Below are 23,588 nucleotides of genomic sequence, written 5' to 3' on the forward strand. Positions count from 1 at the left end.
CAAATCTAAGATTCACTGTACAGCTCTATATCCAAAACTATTCCACGTTTCTTTCCCAAAGGTTTTCTTGTTTTATATTATAAACTTAAACCTATGGCCCCTCCTATATTAATGTTTGTTTAAGATGTAAGGTTTAGGTCAAAGTTCAAGGGTTTTTTTTTGGGGGGGGGTTAGGTTTTTTTTGGTTTGTTTGTTTTTGCCAGTGGATATCCAAGTGCGCCAACATCATTTATGAAGTGTTTTTGTACCTCTGTGAAAATTCAGTTAGTCATATTTGTATGGGCCTATTTGTGAGTTCTGTATTCCGTTATATTAATCTATGTGTCCAGCACTCTGAAACTATTGTTTTAATGATCTTACATCATATAGGAGGATTTCCCCACTTTATTCTTCTTTTTAAAGATTATTTTTAGCTTTCTTAAGGCCTGTGCCTTTCCATTTGAATTCTTGAATAAGACTGTTTATAATTTATCTCTACAAAAATCCTACTGGGATTTTGATAAAAATTGCATCAAACCTATAGATCACCTGCAGTCTCCAAATCCATGAATACAGTGTGTATCTCAATTTATCTGGGTTTTCTTTTACTTTTTATCAAAACTTTATTTTTTAAGATTGTATTTATTTAGACAGAGAAAACACACATACACACACAAATGGGAAGAAGAGTAGAGGGAGAGGGAATCTCAAGCAGATTCCCTGCTGAGCATGCAGCCCAATGGAGGTCTTGATCTCACAAACCTAAGGCCATGATCTGAACAGAAGTCAAGAGTTGGACGCTTAGCCTACTGAGACACCCAGGTGCCCCTTTCATCGGCATGTTAAAATTTCATCATTCTTATCCTGAATAGGTTTTAGTTTTTTACATCAGTATTTCACTTTCTTTGGAATGACTGTGGTTGCTATTGTGTTTTTAATCTGTTATCACATGTTAATTGCTAGTATATAGAAATGTGATTGATTTTTGTATGTTGAACTTGTATCTTGCAAACTTGCTGAGATCACATTAGTTCTAGGAAGTCTTTGTTTTGTTTTCATTTTTCTTGGGTTTTCTATGTAGACAATCCTGTGATCTGCAAATAAAAGGAGTTTTAATTCTTCCTTTCTATCCTATATGTCTCGCTTATTTTTGTTTGCTCATTTATATTTTTGTCTTATAACACTGCCTAGAATTTCCACTATGATGTTAAATGCTGGTGGTGAGACAGGACATAATTCCCTTGTTCCCAATAACAGGGAGAGAGAATTTAGTCTTTCACCATTAAATATGAGGTCGGCTATATGTTTTGTATAGATGCTTTTTATTGAGTTGAAGTTCTCCTCCCCCATCCCTAGTTTTCTAAGTGTTTTTATCAAGTTCTTTCCCTGGTTCATGGTATGATAGATGAGTTTCCATCGTATCCTAGATATTCTGTCTATTATGTTTGGAGACTCTGGGAACTATTCATTTTCATTTTAGCAGACAGTCACCTTTTTTCAATTTAGCATGCATGTTCTGGCCCACTTTTGTGATCTGTGTTTCCAGTGTGAATTTTCAGAGGTTTTACCATGCTATTTTGGCCTTGGCTTATTTGGTACCACAGGGGCTCTCCTGGTCTGCTGTGCACGGGAGCAGGAGTTTTCCCAAGCTGTTCAACCTGGTGCATCTAGCTGGAGGAAGGGGACCTTCACCCCATAGAAATGAAGAAAGCTGCCTGGACAGTATGCTGTCACTATCACCACTGTTGCTCAACACAGTACTAGAACTCTTAGCCTCAGCAAACAACAACAACAAAAATAAAATAAAAGGCATCTGAATTGGCCAAAAAGAAGTCAAACTCTCACTCTTCGCAGAAGACATAATACTCTATGTGGAAAACTGAAAGAATTCCACCCAAAATTGCTAGACCTCATACAGGAATTAGCAAAATGACAAGATATAAAATCAATGCACAAAAATCAGTGGTATTTCTATACACTAACAATGAGACAGAAGAAAGAGAAATTAAGGAGCTGATCCCATTTACAACTGCACCAAAATCATAAGATAACTAGGAATAATCCTAACCAAAAAGGCAAAGGATCTGTTCTCAGGAAACTGTAGAACACTCATGAAAGAAATGGAGGAAGACACAAAGAAATGGAAAAACATTCCATGTTCATGAGTTGGAAGAACAAATACTGTTAAAATGTCCATACTACCCAAAGCAATCTACACATCAATACAGTCCCTATCAAAATACCATCAACTATTTCACAGAGCTGGAATCAATAATCCTAAAATTTGTATGGAACAAGGAAATACCCCAAATCGCCAAAGGAATGTTGGGGGGAAAAAACCCCAAAGCTTGTGGTATCACAATCCTGAACTTCAAGCTCTATTACAAAGCTGTCATCATCAATTCAGTATGGTACTGGCACAAAAACAGACACATAGATCAGTGGAACAGAATAGAGAACCCAGAAATGGATGCTCAACTCTATGGTCAACTAATCTTCAACAAAGCAGGAAAGAACATCCAATGGCAAAAAGACAGTCTCTTCAACAAATGGTGCTGGGAAAATTGGACAGTCACATGCAGAAGAATGAAACTGGACCATTTTCTTGCACCACAGACAAAAATAGACTCAAAATGGATGAAAGACCTCAATGTGAGACAGGAATCTATCAACATCCTAGAGGAGAACACAGGTAGTAACCTCTTCAATCTCAGCCTCAGCAACTTCCTGCAAGACGCATCTCCAACAAAGGCAAAAATGAACAACTGGGACGTCATCAAGATAAAAGTTTTTGTACAGCAAAGGAAACAGTCAACAAAACTAAAAGACAACCAACAGAATGGGAGAAGGTATTTGTAAATATTTTATCAGATAAAGGACAAGTATCCAAAATCTATAAAGAACATGCCAAACTCAGCACCCAAAGAACAAATAATCCAATCAAGAAATGGGCAGAAGACACGAACAGACATTTCTCCAAATAAGACACATAAATGGCCAACAGACAGATGAAAAAATGCTCCACCTCACTTGCAATCAGAGAAATACAAATCAAAGCCACAATGAGATACCACCTTACACCAGTTAGAATGGCTAAAATTAACAAGACAAGGAACAACAGTGGGGAGGATGTGGAGAAAGGGGAACCCTCCTACAACGTTGGCGGGAATGGAAGCTGGAGAAGCCACTCTGGAAAACAGTATGTAGGTTCCTTAAGAAGTAAAAAATAGAGCTATGCTATGACCCAGCAATTGCACGACTAGGTATTTACCCCAAAGATACAAATGGCAATGACATGGATGGAACTAGAGGGTATTATACTAAGTGAAAGAAGTCAAACAGAGAAAAGAAAATTATCATATGATCTCACTCATATGTGGAATTAAGAAACAAAACAGTGAATCATAGGGCAATGGACAGAAATATAAGACAAAATGAGAGAGGGAGATAAACCATAAAACTCTTAACCATAGGAAACAAACTGAGGGTTGCTGGAGGGGAAGGAGGTGGGAGTGTGGGGTAACTGGGTGATGGACATTAAGGAGAGTATGATGTAATGAAGAGTGGTAATATATCAGACTGGTGAATCACTAAACTCTACCTCTGAAACTATTAATACAGTATATGTTAATTAATTCAATTTAAATTTAAAAAATTAAAAATAGAAAAGGGGCTAAAGATTTGAATAGACATTTCTTTAAAGAAGACATACAAATAGCCAACAGGCGTATATGGAAAAATGCTCAATAGCACTGTCAGGGAAATGCAAATCAAAACCAGGAGACATCACTTCACACCTCTTAGAATGGCTATTACTGAAAAAGAACCCACCCCCCAACTCCAACAAAACAGAAAAACTAAAAGATGCAGGGGAAGATGTAGAGAAATTAGAACACTTACACATTGTTGGTGGGAATGCAAAATGATGTAGCTTCTATGTGAAAGAGTATGGAGGTTCCTCAAAAAATTAAAAATAGCACTACCATATTATTCAACAGCCTCACTTATGGATATTTATCAAAAGAATTGAAATGAGGATCTTGGCAACATTAGCACTCCCATGTTCAGTAAGCACTATTCACAATAGCTAAGACATGGAAACAACCTAAATGTCCATCTGTAGATGAACTGATAGTGAAAACATGATCTATATGTGTAATGGAATGCTGTTCAGCTTTTTAAAGAGAATGACATTCTGCAATATGTGATGACATGGATGAAACATGAGGACATTAAGTCAAATAAGTCAGCTACAGAAACATGAAGACCAAATGATTCCATTAGTTAATCTAAAATAGTCAAATTCAGAGAATCAAACAGCAGAATAATAGGTGCTAGGGGAAGGGGAGGGAAGGAAAGAGGGAATTACTAATCAAAGACATAAAGTTTCAGTTAAGCAAGGTGAATAAGCCTTAGATATGTGTATGACTCTGTACCTACAGAAAATAATGCATTATACTCTTCAAAATTTGTTAAGAGAGTAGACCTCAGTTAAGTGTTATTACCACAATAAAACAGAACTTAAAAAATAAAATTTAAAAACCCCAACATCAAAAAACAAGATTTAAAAAACCAGCATTAAATCTATTTCCTACATTGACAAAATAATTGTACATATCTCGTACCTTACTTTCTACTGCACAAATGTCAAAATCTACTTCTATTTTATTTCATAATAGGAGAATTAGCATAATGAATGAAAATCCCAAATGTCTTTAAATATAACTTGCATCATTGCTGTATTGTAGAGTCGATGTACTTTATCTCAAAGGTTTCTGGGTTATTTGCAGGAGAGATTATATCATTGTTCTACTTTACTCAAATTCAACTATGTCAAAAGACTATTAAGTATACCCCATGATACAGAAAGACTACACATGTTCTTAATCAAACTGGCCACAAACTATTAAGAGTATGATTTTTTAAAAATAAACAACAGAAAAATACATTCAACCAGACTAATTAATAGGTATTAACTACTATCCATCAGGGACTACACAAAGCACTGAGAACACAATCAGGAAGAAGTCACTGTGTCCTCTTCCTGGATGTAGCTACACTCTTATTGGGAAATAAGAAAATTGGTTAAGTAATAGCAACACAATATAATGCGGTTTCAGTTGGGTAAATAACAGCTATGAGAACACAAGCATGGGGAAGTTCAGAAAGTACATCCATGGTATGTGTTGATGGAATGAAGATTAAGAAGAGTTGGCCAAACTCCTCCATGGTTGCAGTTCTCTATTCATTCACCACACCCACAGTTGATGCACTCTTTCAGAGAATTTATCCTCTACACTGGAATTCAGGTCTTTGGAACTGCAGCTGCTGATGTGACTATAGTCCCGATCACTCATGGATGGCTGAGGCCTCATTCCTTCTCTAACTGCTAATACAGCAATGCAGCAATCCCTCCATACCCATGGGGAACACATTCTAAGTCCCCCAGTGGATTGTCCGCAAGTGCAGAGAGTCCCAAGCCCTCTATATATACTATGTTGTGTAGTTTTTTTTTTTTAATTTACATACCTACTATAGAGTTTAAGTTATAAAATAGGCACATAAAATCTTAATCTCTTAAGATGAACAACAATAAAGCAGAACAATTTTAACAACACACTATAATAAAAGTCATGTAGATGTCGTTTTTCTATTTCAAAATATCTGATTATACTATGCTCACTCTTCCTTTTGTGATGATGTGAGACGATAAAATGCTTATGTGATGAGATGAAGTGAGATGAATGATGTAGGCAATAAGATGTAGCATTAAGCTACTACTGGCCTTCTGAGGTGATCTCAGGAGGACTATTTCTGGACCACAGTTTAAAAAGGGTCCATGAAAACACAGGAAGTGAAACCATAGATAAGGGGTGACTACTATATTATTTCCAGTGAACACCACGGAGTTTCTGTAAAAATTCTGGCTTGACAATTGCACCTTCTCGAACTCTTCACAAGCTTGGTGCTTTACCCTACTAGGAAATTTACTTAGTATATAATATTCTCTCTCTCTCTTTTTTGGTATCAAGTTTGGAGAGCACAGGCATTTTAAAGATGGAAAGGAAAGGGAGACATAATTACATTATGTGGCCTTAATTATCATTAGGAGTTTGGGTTGTATAATAAGAGCAGAGGAGGAATTATTGAAAGATTCTATGCAAGCCAGTGACCTGATCATATATGTATTAGAATGATCACTCTGAATTTCAGTGGCATTTGACTGAATGAGTCAGAATGGTTTTAAAGTGAAGAATGGGCAAGTTCTAAATTATGCAGACATTTTCTGTACTTTCTGAAAAGTACCATGTACTTTTCAAGCTTGTTCCCATGAAGAAATGTTTTCCACATGTGCTTTGAATGAGTAATTCAACCAGTAATGATCTCTATCAGAAACTGATTTGAACAACTCACTGACTTCCTGCTGGGGGTAGTAGGAAAATGGAGATAAACTTAATGTCACTTAGATGTCCCCACACTGGTGGCAGAACTATTGCTGCTACTTTATTTTTATTTCCAGAGAGTTATAATGGAAGAATAACAATTTATTGAACATTTACTATGAGCCAGATACACTGGCAAAGACTTTTATCTGTTAGCTCATTTGAATCTTGTAACTGGGCAGAGCAACTGGTATCTTATCCTTACTTTTCATATGAAGAAACTCTACTTAAGGGCTTGATAATTGATCAAGGTCACAGCTGGTTAGAAATGGAATGACGGAAGAGTAGAGGACCTCATTTCATCTGGCCCATTGAATTTAGCTGTATATCTATCAAACCACTCTGAACACCCACAAATTTAGCCTGCGATGTAGTAAAACATATCTGGAAGTCTACAAGTAGAAAAGTGACAGCTTTCTGCAATGTAGGAGGTTTGGAGGCCTGAATCTGTGGGGAGATATAGGAAGATAAATGGGGGATGGGGGGGTGAGGGCAGGCCTCCATGAGCCGGCTATCAGAAAGTGCTATAACACCAGAGCACAAAATCAGAAAACTTAGAAATCTGCTCTAGTGAGGTTCCCCTTTCTGAAAGGGGTTCAGGGCATGAAAAGGGCAGAATTCTAGGTGGGTCATTGTGGTCTCAGGATCTGAGGACACACAGAATGAATGAGGGTGCCTGAATGAGTAGTGTCCAAGCAGGGGAGTAGGAAACAGGTTACTGTCAGTGAGCCGAGGAGGGGGCTCTCAGCTCAAGTTGCCATAAACAGTGAGCTGGGCTCTTTGAGAGATTGCTCTTTGCTTGAGCTCCCTGAAAGGGACTGGAATGCTCCAGCCATTTACCATCTCCCGGAGGAGCAAACTGGCTGTGCTCACAACTGGGCAACAATTCTTAGGGCAGAGGTGGCCCCAGAAAAGACAAGAAAGTGACACCCCACCTGAGTATATGCATACTCAGACCCAGTTTTAAGACAAATCTCTTTCTCAAAGTTGAGGCATTTGTGTTCTTGGGAAAGAAGGAATCCTGGGCCAGCTCCAAATGGATCTCTGCCTTCCACTTAAAATACTAATGCTTCTTGAGAGCAGCTTTCATAAATTTTCAACCCAAGAAGGCCAAGGAGTTGGGGGAGGGAGAAAGGAAGACTGAGAAATAATGGGTGGGGGGGAGACGGAACCAGAACACTAAACACAGGTTTCCCCAACAGTCTTTCCAAAAGTCCTTAAGCCTCAAACGCCTGGACCTGTCCCAAGAACTCTACTACTCACTGCCCCCTTCCAAGCTCTGCACTCTCTGATGAAGAGAGAAAGCTGGCCAGGGGTTCACAACATCTGGGGAGGAAGTCAGGTCAAATTTTTCAAATGCCATGGTCAGGGCAGAAGTTTACCAGGCTAGGGAGGTCCTGAGGCCAAAGTCAGAAAGAAACCCAGAAGCCATTTTCTTTTCTCCCCCTTTTTTCCCTTTCCTGGTGGTAGTTCCTCTTTCACACCAATGGGGAACTCTGGACAAAGTTGAAGAATGTGATTCGTGGGGGTGAGGGGGTCTTAAGGCTGCAGATCTCTGCATGTGGCTTTCTCTCATCTGTGATCTGGACCCCTCCATAGCTGCAGACCCCCTGAGCCCAGTGCCTCTGCTTCTGGGCTGCAACCACCTGTTCAGTCCAGGAACAATAGCAGCTTCCCAGCCCCCCCTCCTCTGAAGTGTTGACCACCCCCAGAGGGAGTTCTTGCTTTCAGTTTTATCTCCTGTGGCTTTCTATTCTCTTAAAAGCCTTTGAAATAGAAGAACAGGAAACCAAAACTTCATAAACAGGAAGGCTGGCAGGTCATTGGTTTCCTTACACATGTAGTGGGGGTAAAATTCTGCTCAGGACTTGGCATCCTGGTATGGCCTGACCTAACAAAGATGGGGGCAGGGCTTTGCCCCTAGGGTTAAGTCTCTCTCCATCCTGTTCTCTTGGATTTCCTTGGGGTGATTAGATTTCAAAGTTGAGGACGGCCCACAGTAAGATTTGCCCAGTTGGAGCAGTCTTTACGTATGTTCATATTGTTAAAACAAGACAATAACTGCAGAAATCAGTCTTAGGTCAAGGACACTTTTTTTTTTTTCCCCCAGTGGACTATTTTAATCTCTGAGATTTTTTTTTAGAAGTTTCACCACCAGGTAATAATAAAAAACACATGACTTTGAAAAACATATTGCCAGTTTCTTAATACACTGAATATGCTTGGGGTGCCTGGGTAGCTCAGGTCATGATCCCAGGGTCCCAGGATCCAGTCCTGCATTTGGCTCCCTGCTCAGTAGGGAGCCCGCTTCTTCCTCTTCCTCTTCCCCTAGCCCTGGCTCCTGCTTTTTCTTGCTTGCTGTCTCTCAAATAAATAGAAAAAAATCATAAGAAGGAAAGAAAGAAAAGGAAAGGAAAGGAAAAGAAAGAAAAGAAAAAAAGAAAAGAAAAGAAAAGAAAAAAAAGAAAAGAAAAGAAAGGCTGGCAAAACACACTTACCCTATGGTCCAGCAATGTTGCTCCTTGGCATTTACACAAATTAGTTGATTTAAAAACTGAGGTCCTGGGACATTGAGAAGCCTGCCCAAGCCTGTTTGGAGTAGCTATATTCATAAGTGTGAAAATTTGGAAGCAGCCAAAATGCCTGTTAATGGATAGATGGGTAAACACAGGATGGAACAAATTTAGACTGAAAAAGAACTCCTGTAACAGATAAAATTAAAAGGGTAAGACATAATAAAGAAATGAAAAATAAGCTGGCAGCTCTCAGCACAGAAAAGGAAGGTGAAAAATACCTCTGATATTCTTATCAGAAAGATAAGAATGCCCACTGATATCTCATAAAAGAAAATTGTTAGAAATATCATGATATAATACTGACTCTGCAAACCAAGTCAACACAATTAGAAAGGGGTTAAACCAGAAAGGGAGACAAACTATAAGAGACTCTTAATCTCAGGAAACAAACTGTAGGCTGCTGGAGGGGAGCTGGGTGGTAGGGATGGGGTGGCCAGGAAATGGACTTTGGGGAGGGTATGTGGTATGGTGAGAAAAAAATTGGAAAAAATAATTTTATAAAAGTGGTTCTTAAGAAAGAAAAGAGTTCTGACATGCATAAACTCAATATTCCTAAAGACTAGCCCACAGTAGAAAACAGCTAAGCATTAACAGAAAAAAACTGTCCTGAAATAAGAAGTCAACTAAATCTGAGCATTGAATAAATAAATAAAGCACATCTTGGTAAAGCTTCTTATTTTTCAAAATAAAAATAAAGTATGTTGCTTACAATGGGGCATGCCAACCTCACCTTAGACTTTGCCACAGTCACATCAAGGGCTGGAATTGATAATGTCAGCACTGTATGAGAAAAATACTGAGTGAGGCAAGTTCTTATATCCATTCAGTTCTCACGCAAATTAAAACCAAACAACATTAGGAACTCATTGAATACAACATACACAATATATATCTTTCTAAAAATAAACTACTTGATAAATAAATAGATCCAGCCAACTAATGGATAGTTTAAAATAAGGATCTCAGAAAAGATGAAGACATTGTATGAAACGAATGGAACTATAGATTCTTCACTAGGACTAATGATTTTATTTCATATGAAGTTTAAGCGCTACATATGATGATTAAACTGTGTACGATGAAATGATAAGGATAGTCAGAAGAAAGGCAGGTGAATCACTGAACTCTACCTCTGAAACTAATACTATATGTTAATCGAATTCAAATTTTAAAAAAGGAAAAAACAAACAAAAATAAAAACTTCCCTGTACAAACCTTTTACAACTGTCTTCGTATTTAGATTTTGTCTGAAAACCATTTCTCACAAAAAGAAGAAAAAAGAAAAAGAAGAAAAGGAAGATCACCCCTGAAAGGATCTTTCACCAGCCTGGAAGAAGCGCTCCACGCTTTCCACGTGAACAACTACTTGATTGGTAGATGAGCACGTGGACAAAAACCTGATTGGATGACAGGCGCATGGAGGAGTAATCATATTAGAATGGTCGCCTACAAGCCTGTAAAAACCCCCTAGACTTAAGACACTCTGGTTGGATCACCTCCCTCTTCTGGGAGCTTTGCATAAATCGTGCTTTGCAGCCCACCACTTCTTCTGGTCTACTTCTTTCTTTGTAGCAGCGTGACTAAAAACCATGTGCCCTAAAAGAAAAGAAATCTTACAACAGTAAAAACTAAGACTGAACCACAATTGAAACTTTCATTACCTAAAAAAAAAAAAAAAAAAAAGTAAATATAAGAAATGTAAATGTAACTGTATTCTTCCTCTGGCAAAGGTATAAACTCATTTGATAGACTTTTGATCAGCCAACAAATATGAAATTGAGAAAATTTAAATTGGAAAAGTTACAAAGTGACATAGCAACTTAAAAATCCCTCATTTTGTCCTCTCTTAACATTTAAAACATGGCATCTATCCACGAACAAAAGTGTCGCTTTGGGAGTTTGTGTTTTCCAGCACCATACGCCAAGGGACTCAGAAGTCACACTCACCTAGGAATTGGGCAATGGGACAGACCCCAAATGGCTGTGGAACCAGGAGGATCTTGTTCACTGAATCCAATCCCTTTTGACCACAGTGCCTGGAAAATGCTGACTTGGGCAGATACTTACAGACACAAGAGTCTTTATGGAAGTTCCCGTTTCTAGGGGCGCCTGGGTGGCTCAGGTCATGATCTCAGGGTCCTGGAATCCAGCCCCGCATGGGGCTCTCTGCTCAGCAAGGAGCCTATTCCCCTCTCACTCTCCGCCTGCCTCTCTGCCTCCTTGTGATCTGTCTGTCCAATAAATAAATAAATAAAATCTTTAAAAAAAAAAAAAAAAGAAGTAGTTCCGGTTCCTAGAGAAAAGAAAAAAAAAAAAGACAAGAAACCCGGTCCTACTAACTGCTTTCTAGACTCCAGTAGGAAGTCTGGCCAAGAGCTGCTGGGAAAACTTCACCTGAGGAACCACCCCAACTGGTGCCTAGGCACCCCCAAAACCCTTAGCACCAAACCCACACTTATGCCCAATTTGTAGCTGGCTCTTTATGTGCACTCCTTGGGAGGGCAGCAAGAGGAAACTAGATTAGACACAGTATATGCAGAAAACAAGTTAGGTTTTGAGGTAAGAGAGGAAACATAATCTTCAACTCTAGCACCACCCTCAGGAATAAAAAGGGAGGTTACCAAAGCCAACAGGCTCTGTTGGAAGGTGGAGAAAAATATACAAGCTTAAGAATTATGCCAAAATAGGGAACAAGAAGCATGGAGCAAGTATATCCTACGAGGCCAGAGAAAGCCTCAAAATATGAGCAGGATCAACAGAAAGTACCTCTCACTTGAAGGTAGCTAGTAAAGATTGAAGGAAGTGACTGCTACTTCAAGTGTGAAAACAGTAATGCAAACCTCCAATTAATCAGATTCCAAAAACTTTACTTCTGTAACATAATGGTGTATTAATCACTGAACCATATTACAAATGTTAAAGAAAAAGAGTATTAAAATCAATTATTGCTACTATACTTAAATACAAGATGTGTAAAGCGGGAAATTTCAATATTAAAAACGTAAAAGGAAAGCTAAAGGGGTAGAGTTTCTGTATGTTGTCTAAGTTAAGTCACTATCAGTATAAAATGCACTCATATCTATAAAATCTTTTGTGTGAAACCATAGTAGATTCACACACACACACAACAACAAAGAGAAGGAAATCAGATCAGGCCACCACAGAAAATCACCAATTCACAGAGGTAGGCAGCAGATGAGGAAAAAAGTACAACTGAACTACAAAATAGTCAGAAAGCATTAATAAGATGGCATTATGAAGTCTTTACATATCAATAATTACTCTAAAAGCAAATGGAATTAATTATGTAATGAAAAGGCACAGAGGGGCCAAATGGAAAAAAGAAAAGAGGAAGAAGAGGAAAAGGAAGAGGAGGAGGAGAAAGAAGAAAGAAGAAGGGGGGAAGAAGGAGGGGAAGGAAAAGGAGGGAGTGAGGGGGAAGATGGGGGGAGTAGGAGAAGGGAGAAGAAGAGGAGGGAGGGGAGAGGAGAGATGAGAAAAGAGGAATGGGGAAAAAGAGGAGGAGGAAGAAGAAGATCCAACAATATGCTGCCTATAAGAGACTCACTTCAGCTTTTGATAACACAAATAAAAAAATAATAAGAGACTATTATAAACAATCATATGTTAGCTAACTGGATAACCTAATAGAAATGGATAAATTCCATTCTACTAGGAATTAATCATAAAAAAATTAGAATTCTGAACAGACCAATAGCAAGTGAAGATATCCTATCAGTAATCAAAAACCCACACAAGAACACAGGAAAGCCCAGGACCAGATGATTGCACTGGTGAATTCTACCAAATATTAAAGAAGAATTAGTACTAATCTTTCTCAAACTTTTCTTAAAAATAGGACAGGAGAGATACTTTCAAAATCACTTAATGAGTCCAGCATTATCCTGATGAAAAATGAGCAATATCCCTGGTAAATATAGATACAAATGTTCTCAACAAAATACTTAGAAAAATGAGATCAACAGCACATGAAAAGGATCAGACAGCAAGATCAAGTGGGATTTATTCCTGAGAAGCAAGGATGGTCTAACATATGCAAATCAATAAATGTAAACACTATGTTAATAGAATTAAATTAAAATTTTATAGGATCATCTAAATAGATCCAGAAAAACACTTAACAAATTACAACATCTTTCCATAATAAAAACTCTCAACAGTTACAGAAAGAAGATATCTCAATATAATAAAGGTCATATACAACAAGCCCACAGCTAATGCCATAGTCTATGGTGAAAGGTTGAAAGCCTTTCCTTTAACATAGAAACAATACAAGGATGTCATGATGTCAGGGTCATGAGTTTGAGCCCCATGGCAGGCCTCTGCTCAGCAGGGAGTCTGCTTGCAATTCTCTTCCCCTCCTTCAACCCACCCCCCCATGCTGGAATTGGTTCATGTGCTCTATCTCGCAAATAAATTAAATAAATACATACATACATACATACATACATACATACTAATCTTTTTTAAAACGTCCTTATTCTGATTATTTAAATTTGCATTGAGTATAAACTATTCATTAAAACATTTTTTCCCAACAAAGAAAAATGTAAAAATAAAAAATATTTCTAGTTTGCTGGCTATAAAAAAGGAGGTGATAGGAAGATTTAACGCATTCATTGATGCCCAGTATAAAGGTTATAAATTGGAAGAGCTTGAGTCAGGTGGTAATATCCTTTAACTGTTTGAGTATACAAACAAAATAACTATTACATATTAATCTGGGTTAAATGGGTTCATTCCTTTAATATATTAAGAGTTTTAAGTATTCATTAAGATATCCTCTAATGATTCAATATAAAAATAGTCAAATGACAAAAACAGAAAATTTACAAAAAGGATCTACAAATGGCTCCAAAGCACTGAGCAGGATTCTCAACTCACTCAGAACAAAAGCAATGTAAATTTTTAACCAAGATAGATATGATAGATAGATAGATGATAGATAGATAGATAGATAGATAGATGATAGATAAACTTTTGCCACTAAAGACCTTAATAAGATAATAAAGCTTCTAGCTTTCCAAAAGAAGGGTGTGCACTTATGGACTATGCAGAAAAGGAAAACATAGATCACATACAAAAGATAATTATAACACATATGCACAAACACATGCACAAAATAAGGAGATAAAATTTGGGGCAATCTGCTATAGTAACAAAAATACATTATGACTTGTATAAAATAAAAATTGCTGATTATGAAATGCATATAAGCAAAATGACTAAAGATATTGCAAAAAAAATATGGCCCAGTACATATTTTGGATTTGCAGCTAAAAAATTAAATGAATGAGTCAATAAAATAATCCCTCACATATATAACATGTATTAACACTTGTGCCCAAACTGCCTTGCATCAAGTTAAAAAATAAGCAAAATTTACAGATCCCACCAAAGCCATTTTTTTCTTTCCTTTCTCCCAAAGTTAAAATCTAATCTGAGATTGGTGCAATTTGCATGCATGCTTTTTATGAATTTACCACAAGTATGTATTGATAAATAATATAGACAATGGTTTTTGTTGTATGGTTTTCAAAACCCAAGTGTCTTTTGTTTTAAGCCATTTTTTTCCCCTTCAGATAAATTCTCTTACCTTTGCCACCATCCTCATACCACAACCACCCACACATCAGCTGGAAATTTACCCAACCGCTTTTACTTTTTTGGAAAACCTAAATTGTACTTTACATTGGTTGTTGCTAACTTTGTGTTGTGTATTTGTATTTTATATTTAGATTTTACTACATAACCCTCCCAACAAATAACACAGTAGATGCTTCATAAATATGGACCAAATGACTGTTGAAATAATCACATGACAAGGGCATCATATCACTTTATGAAATCAAGTCTGAGAATTTGATTTTTAGCAGCTGCCTTATATCACGTGTACCTCCTCTATATTTGATAATACAAACATGATAAAAGAACTGTGCTACACTAAAAATAACCACAGTTCTCCAGTTATATAAACAGGTGTTGGTTTTTTGTTTTTTGTTTGTTTGTTTTTTTCTTTAAGTAGGCTCCACACCCAGCATGGGGACCAACACAGGGCTTGAACTCCCGACAATGAGATTAAGACCTGAGCTGAGCTCAAACGTTAGATGTTAAACCAATAGAGCCATCCAGGCACATTATAAATGTGGGTTCTAACTATATTCATCTTCATTTTAGTGGTTGGACTTCAGGCAAATGCTAATAGGGCTAGTGTTGCTGGCACACCACCTGACCATAGCTATAAAAATGGAAATGTTTCTAGGACGGTATTTGTGGTAAGTATTTCCTGTGCATAGCCAACTGACCTATTTTATCTGCAGTGGAAATTTCTAAACCTTAAACATGAAACATTTCTGTGCAGTATCTTTCTTATCATAATGTGAAAATGTTCTCAATATTGGCATAACTCATTATGAAACAAGCTATAGAAAGTGCATTAACTATTCGAAAAGTTTGTATTTTGTCTTGGATTAAATAGTGGGTTCGGTTGGTGTTTAGATATCTTTAATTTTTTTTAAAGATTTTATTTATTTGTAAGAGAGAAAGAGAGAACACAAGCAGGGGGAGTGGCAGGCAGAGGGAGAAGCAGGCTCCCCACTAACAAGGAGCCTGATGTGGAACTCCATCCCAGGACCACGGGATCATGACCTGAACCAAAGGCAGAAGCTTAACCAACTAAGCCACCCAGGCATCCCATAAAAACTTTAATTTTTGCAGTATGATCAGCTTATATTAATAATTTCAAGTTCAGTTATAGAACCCTAAACCATCTTTTGCAGCCATATATAACCATTAGCCCAGTTTAAAAGTGGAAAATTCGTTAGAATATGTTCTAGATTGAATTATAGTCCCTAACCCCCCCCCCAAAAATTCATATACTAAAATCCTAGCCTTAGCACCTCAGTAAGTGACTGTATAGAGGGGAAGGGTAATTAATTTAAAATGAGGCTGTTAGGGTGAGCCCTTATCCGATCCGACTAGTGTCCTTATTATTTATAGTATCTTATATTTGAAGAAATTAGGGTACAGTTGCAGAGAGGTCATGGGAAGACACAGAAAAAAGACAGCCATTTAAAATCCAAACACAGGGGCGCCTGGGTGGCTCAGTGGGTTAAAGCCTCTGCCTTCGGCTCAGGTCATGATCCCAAGGTCCTGAGATCGAGCCCCGCATTGGGCTGTCCGCTCCGCAGAGAGCCTGCTTCCTCCTCTCTCTCTTTCTGCTGGCCTCTCTGCCTACTTGTGATCTCTGTCTGTCAAATAAATAAATAAAATCTTTAAAAAAAAAAATTTAAAATCCAAACACAGAGCCAGCCCTAGAAGAAATGAACCCTGCTGACATCTTGATCCTGGATTTCTAACATCTAGAACTATGAGGAAATAACTCATCTGTTGTTTCTACCACCCAATCTGTGGAACCTTGTTCTGGCCACCCTAGCAAATCAACACAGGCAGTATTACACATCGACTCCCCTGGGAGTCAAGCCCCAGACTGGTGTCCTTTCTCAGGGGGAGTCTGCTTCTCCCTCTCCCGCTGCCCCTGCTCATGTGCTCTCTCTCTCTCACTCAGGCTCTCAGATGAATAGTCTTTTAAAAAGAGCATTTTTATCTATTCATTTCTTCATTTCTTTTTTTCGTTTCTTAAATTCCACATATGAGTGAAATAATGTGTATTGGTCTTTCTCTGTGAATTATTTCACTTAGCATAGTACCTTCTGGTCCATCCATGTTATTTAAATGGCAAGATCTCATTTTTCTTATGGCTGAGTAATATTACACTGTGTATCTCTCTCTCTCTTTCACTCTCTTCTCTCTTTCTCTCTATCTATCTATATATATATATATACATACATAAAACATTTACACACGTATATGTGTGTGTGTGTGTGTGTGTGTGTGTGTGTATTTATTTATGTCTCTCACATCTTTATCTGAATCCATCTACTCATGGTTACTTGAGTCACTTTCATATCTTCCATACTCTTTTCCACAGCAGCTATATCAATTTTCATTCCCACCAACAGCTTATGAGGGTTTTTTCCTCCACATACTCACCAGCACTTAATATTTCTTATCTTTTGGATTCCAGCCATTCGGACAGGTGTCAGCATAACATATCTTCTCTATCCATTCATCTGTCAAGGGTTATATGGATTGTTTCCAATTCTTGGCTATTGCAAATAGTGCTGTTATGAGGATGATTATGGAAATATCTCTTTAGGACTCCTTTTCTTTCAATTATTTTCAATTCTTTAGAATATATACCCAAAAATGGGATTAATATGGGAGTTTTATTTAAAAATTTAAGGAACCTCTATATTATTTTCCATAGCAGTTGCTGCGGGATTTTACAATCCCACCCACAATATACAAGGGTTTGCATTTCCCCACATCCTTGTCAACACTTGTATTTTTTTTTTTGTAATAACCAGACTAACTGTGTGAACTGATACTTCATACCAATTAGCATGCTTTTCATTTGTTCAGATGATTAGTGATGTTGATCATCTTTTTATATGCTTGTTGGCCATATCTTTATCATTTTAGAGATATATCTCTTCAAGTTCTTTGCTCATTTTTTGGGACCCTGAGATCATGACCTGAGCCAAAGGCAGGGGCTTAACCCACAGAGTCCCCCTGGTCCCCCTAAAATTTTATTAACATACAATGTACTTTTTGTTTCAGAGGTACAAGTCTGTGAATCATCAGTCTTACATAATTCATGGCACTATAGCACAAACCCTCCCCAGTGTCCATAACCTAGCTACCCTATCTTTCCCTTCCCACCCCCTAGCAACCTTCAGTTTGTTTCCTGAGATTAAGAGTCTTTTATGGTTTTTCTCCCTCCCTGGCCCCATCTTGTTTCATTTTCTTCCCTCCCTTCCCTCCACGACCCCCTGCCCTACTTTTCAAATTCCTCATATCAGAGAGATCATATGATAATTGTCTTTCTCCAATTTACTTGCTTCACTTAGCATAATATCCTCTAGTTCCATCCATGTTGTTGCAAATGGCAAGGTTTGGGGGTGTTTGATAGCTGCATAGTATTCCATTGTATATATATACCACATCTTTATCCATTCATCTCTTGATGGACATCTAGGTTCTTTTCATAGTTTGGCTATTGTGGATGTTGCTGCTATAAACATTCAGGTGCACGTGCCCCTTCAGATCACTACATTTGTACCTTTAGAGTAAATACCCAGTAGTGCGATTGCTGGCTTGTAGGGTACCTGTATTTGCAGCTTTTTGAGGATCCTCCATACTTTTTTCCAGAGTGTCTGCACTAGCTTGCATTCCCACCAACAGTGTAGGAGGATTCCCCTTTCTCCGCATCCTCACCAACATCTGTCTTTTCCTGACTTGTTAATTTTAACCATTCTGGCTGGTGTGAGGTAGTGTCTCACTGTGGTTTTGACTTGTATTTCCCTGATACTGAGTGATGAGCATTTTTTCATGTGTCCGTTGGCCATTTGGATATCTTTGCAGCAATGTCTGCTCATATCTTCTGCCCATTTCTTAATTAGATCATTTGTTCTTTGGGTGTTGAGTTTACTAAGTTCTTTATAGATTTTGGACACTAGCTCTTTATCTGATATGCCATTTGCAAATATCTTCTCCTGTTCTGTCAGTTGTCTTTTGGCTTTGTTGACTCTTTCCTTTGCTGTGCAAAACTTTTGATCTTGATGAAGTCCCAATAGTTCAATTTTGCCCTTGCTTCCCTTGCCTTTGGCGACATTTCTAGGAAGAAGTTGCTGCAGCTGAGGTGGAAGAGATTGTTGGCTGTGTTCTCCTCAAGGATTTTGATGGATTCCTGTCTCATCCTGTTTTATCCATTTGGAGTCTATTTTTGTCTGAAGCAGAATTGCACCACCCTTGCTAGGGGCCAGGCTAAGTAATCTGCTTGGATTCGCTTTTGGGAGCTTTTGTTCCCTGAACACTTTCCATACCATGTTGGAGGACAGGAATGAAGATGGTGGCCTCCCAGTCTCTGGCCTGCAGGACCCCAGAACTCGGGGCCCCACTCCTCAGTGCACCCTCAGAGAAAAGCAGTCAATCCCTCCCATCTCCCTGGTCTCTGGCCAAGCTCTGAGCTCACCCAGCCTGTGACCAGGCATTTCTATCTCTGGTGTTTGGAGTCTCCAAACCCAGCAGATTTCTCCAGTGTGTTCCCACATGGCTTCTCCCAGAGGAGGAAGGTGAGTCTCCCTGGATCTGCCACTTGTGGGGTCCCTTCTCAAATATTAGTGGCCCAACTCTGCCTGGATCATGGTTTAAGGTAACACCGAGCTGAGAGCCCCTCCTTGGCTCCATGTTTGCAATGGCTTCCCTGTTCTGATACCTGGGAGCTCTGCCGCACTCAGACACCCCCGGTCTTTCTGTGACACCCCCGGTCTTTCTATGGTTCTGAGACCATACTGTTCCCATGAGGGCTCCACCCCCTGCTTAGCCTCTGGAGCCACATCCCTCACTGGAGCAGACTTTTAAAAGTTCTGATTTTGTGTTCTACTGCTCTCTCACTTGCCAGGAAGTGGCTGATGGAGGCTCCCTCCCCCAGTGGTCTATCTTTCCAAATATCACCACAGATTCACTTCTCCACATGTCCTACCTGCCAGAGGGTGGTCACTTTTCTGTTCATAGAATTGCTGCTCTTCTTCTCTTCAATCTTCTGTTGAGTTTGTAGGTGTTCAGAATGGTTTGATAACTATCTAGCTGAACTGCTGGGACCTGATGAAATTTAGGTCTCCTGCTCCTCCACCATCTTTCGCCTCCTCTCCTTTGCTTATTTTTTAATCAGGCTCTTTGATTTTTTGTTGTTGCAGTATATGAGTCATATAAATTCTTTATATAGTCTGGATATTAACCCCTTATCAGATATATGACTTGCAAACATTTTATCCAACACTTTAGGTTGATTTTTCACTTTGTTGTGTCCTTTGATGCACAAAAGATTTAAAGTTTGATGTAGTCTCATTTGCCTAGATGTGATGTTGTCTTTTTTGGGGTATCAAATAAGAGAAATCACTGCCAAATTCAATGTTATAAAGTTTTTCCTATATGTTTTCTTCTGGAACTTTTATAAATTTAGGTCTTACACTTACATTGTTAGTTGATTTTTATATGTAATATAAGTAATATTCCAACATCATTCTTATGCATGTCTACTTCCCAACATTATTTGTTGTAGAGATTCTCTTTTACCCTTGAGTAGTGTTGGCAGACTTATTGAAGACCATATAGCCAAAAACATGAGAGTTATTTCTAGGTTCCCTATTTTATTGATTCATTTGTCTGTCTTCACACCAGTACCACACTGTTCTGGTTACTGTAGCTTTATGATATGTTTTAAAATCAGAAAGTATGAGTCCTCAAACTTTGTTCTTCTTTTTCAAAGTTGTTTTGTCTATTTGAATTTCCTAGAGATTCCATATGAATTTTAGGATGATTTCTTTCTATTGCTTTTTTTTTAAGGGTGGGAGGGGCATAGAGAGAGAGAGAAAGAGAGAATCCTAAGCAGGCTTTAAGTACGGCACAGAGCTTGACGTGGGCCTCAGTCCCATGACCATGAGATCAAGATCTGAACTGAGATCAAGAGTTGGATGCTTAAATGATCGAGTCACCCAGGTACCCCATTTTTCTTTATACTCATGAGGAAATAAAGGTATCTTAGGGATTTTGATAGGAATTACATTTAATCTAAAGATTATTTTATGCAGTATGTACTTTTTAACAATATTAAGTCTTCCAATACATGACATGGGCTGCCTTTCCATTTATTTATGGAAATAAATAATTATTAAATAATTATTATTTAATTTTTTTCAGTAATGTTGCATAGATTACAACATACAAGTCTTTCATGTCCTTAATTAGATTTATTCCTAAGTATTTTATTCTTTTTGATGCTATTATAAATGGAATAATTTTTTTCATTTCCTTTCCTCCCATATCTGCCTGAAATACTGTAGCCCTGCTTGCTGCTCCCCTCAGTTTTGAGTAGCTTATCTTGAACTGGTCCCCTAAAAACTCTGAGGTAGCCAAGACAGAAACCAGTTAATAGAGTAGCCTTCAGACAATCCAGAATGTTGGGTACATGGTCCACTCTCTTCCCCCCCACCCTCAGTCTTGAAGGAGGTTACATGGGGTTTCCTCCTAATGTCTCCACAATGTGCTGTGTAAGGGTAAGGGCACTAATGAGTGTACCAAATGCTAGGAATTATCCTACATCTTTTGGTGGAATGTTTTCTTGGTTTTATAATAGCCTGGGTGCTGCAGTTTCTCAGCTGGTCTCTAGACTCCTACAGAGGTGTTCTGGCCCATATATTTTTGTTAATATAGTGGAAGAAGGTGGGTCTGTAGCTTCCTAGTCTGCTTTTATATATATATATATATATATATATATATATATATATAATAAGCCTGGAATGGATTCTCTAGTCTCATGATTACCACATATTGCTTCTTGAGTTTTCATCTTCTTGCACCAAATTATTCTCTTACCACTCGTTTTTCCATTTCTAGCTATCTTCTGGCCTCTATTATATTTCTTCACATTCAAAAGTAACCTTTTTTTAAAACCTCTTTTCCTGCCCACTCCAACTCCCACTATTAACCTAGAAAAGCTCAAAGCCAAAATAGGTGATACAATAAAAAGAAATCTTTCTTTATTGTTTTTTTAGTTACTCAATATTATTGCTACTATTATACCTTCTAAATCTCACAGTTTGTAATAATTCATTCTCTGAAATATTTAACTTTAACATCATATATATTATATGTCTGCCTACTCTGTATGTGTGTGTATATGTGTGCATATATATATATATATACACTATATGTACTGTGACATATATATGCATATAACATATACACATATATAATGACAGTATATTACTAAATTCTGATATCCTTTTTGCAAAAGTGCCATCTAGATGAATAGAATGAACATAACTAAAAACATTCTCCCATGAATTCCCATGAAGGGTTTATTTTATATGTATGCAATAATGATTACACAATAAGGGTCTTTCGTGACAGATGATTGTGAAGATGGCTGTAACAAGCAAAATGAACCATCAATGGATAGTATATATGCACAAGTAAAGACTCCTTTTTTCTTCCGACTTCTCTTTAAGCTAAGGAAAGACTCTGAAAGGAACATTCAAATGAATTATTTTTCACATGGCCATTGTGGATTCCTAATAGTCACAATCATGTTTTGTAACTTTATTTAAGATTTTACTTATTTATGTGAAAGAGAGAGTCCATGAGCATAGGGAGGAGATGAACAAACAGACTCCCCACTGAGGGGAAGCCCTACACTCCTGGCTCCATCCCAGGACTGTAGGATCCTGACCTGAGCAGAAGGCTGAGGCACCCAGGCATACTGGTGCTGCATAACTTTAAATTAAGCTTTATTAAACTAAAAGCATCTATTTAAATCCCCTGATTAACAGACTTCTGTTAATTCTATTGATCTTCCTCAAATGTCCCCACACTTTTTACTTGCTACATGAGTGTTTCTTTATTTGTGGTTCATGAACCACCCCAGTTACCTGGGATGGTTTTTTTTGTTTGTTTGTTTGTTTTGTTTTGTTTTTAATACAACCCCCATATCAGACTAACTTTATCTTAGGAAGAGAAGAGTATGTGTGACAAGATTCTACATTATTAACAAGTTTCCAGGTATTCCTTATATAGATACTAAAATTCAGGAATGATTGTTCTATATAGATAACCCAGTATCCCCTTCCATAATCCTGGCAGATTATGTTTACTCTAAAAATTTAGGTGAAGTATGTGACAAAACCAAATATCACAGCACAAATAAAGTGACTCTTAGTTTACCAAATAGTCAGATAATTAAAGAACATTGGCACTGAGTCACTGAAGAGTGCATATAATGGTATTATCAACCTAAGCTAGTTTTAATGACCCAGTATATCATACTCAAAACTCAGAATTTGGGGGAAAGGTGAAACATCCACCTTCTAAATAATGGTGGATAAGCATTGGTGCATCACTCTAATAATCAAACTCTCACGAGAAAATGAAAAGAAATATTTAGAAGTTTTAAAATTCAGAATATTATCATCAACAATGCTGGATATATATTTATAATATATGGACACATATTTTTCATATGTTTCTAAAAATAGCAACCTCTTTTGTTTTTCCTCACCATCAGCTTAAGGGTGCATAGGTATAAATGTAATGGGGCACATGGGTGGCTCACTGGGTTAGGCATAGGCCTTCCACTCAGGTCATGATCTTGGGGTCCTGGGATTGAAACTCCCCTCACCCGTCATGCTCCCTGTTTAATGGGGAGCCTTCTTCTCCCTCTCCCTCTGCCACTCTCCCTGCTTGTACTCACACACTCTCTCTCTCTCTCTGGATAAATAAAATTTTTAAAAATTACAAATGTCATATTTTTCTTTTTGGGTCATTCAACTCCCATACATGCTTACTCTACATAATTATCAGTAATATTTAAGGAATAATTGTGTGTGGCTAAAGCAGAAACAGAATGAAAACTTTCTGCTGTGAAAAAGCATTTGACAAAATCCAGCAT

At 37.9% G+C, this 23,588-nt stretch overlaps 1 protein-coding gene across 3 annotated transcripts in view; it reads right to left on the reverse strand.

Annotated features, from left to right (window-relative positions):
* Positions 1-11,168, reverse strand: part of CLEC2D (C-type lectin domain family 2 member D) — a 30,690-nt gene extending 19,522 nt beyond the window's left edge. The window contains exons 1-4 of one of the 3 annotated variants that reach the window (XM_045073361.1): positions 11,066-11,168; positions 10,214-10,594; positions 9,729-9,778; positions 8,921-9,065 (exon numbers count right to left, since the gene is read on the reverse strand). The gene's annotated coding sequence lies outside the window, so the exon portion shown is untranslated. Of the gene's footprint in view, positions 1-8,920; positions 9,066-9,728; positions 9,779-10,213; positions 10,595-11,065 lie in introns of those variants that run through there. The other 2 variants (XM_004779708.3, XM_045073362.1) reach the window with 2 other exon arrangements.
* Positions 11,169-23,588: the final 12,420 nt, after the last annotated feature.

This window comes from Mustela putorius, unplaced genomic scaffold (assembly GCF_011764305.1).
Source record: "Mustela putorius furo isolate JIRA1106 unplaced genomic scaffold, ASM1176430v1.1 tig00537227_pilon_pilon_pilon, whole genome shotgun sequence".
Taxonomy (NCBI): Eukaryota; Metazoa; Chordata; class Mammalia; order Carnivora; family Mustelidae; genus Mustela; species Mustela putorius.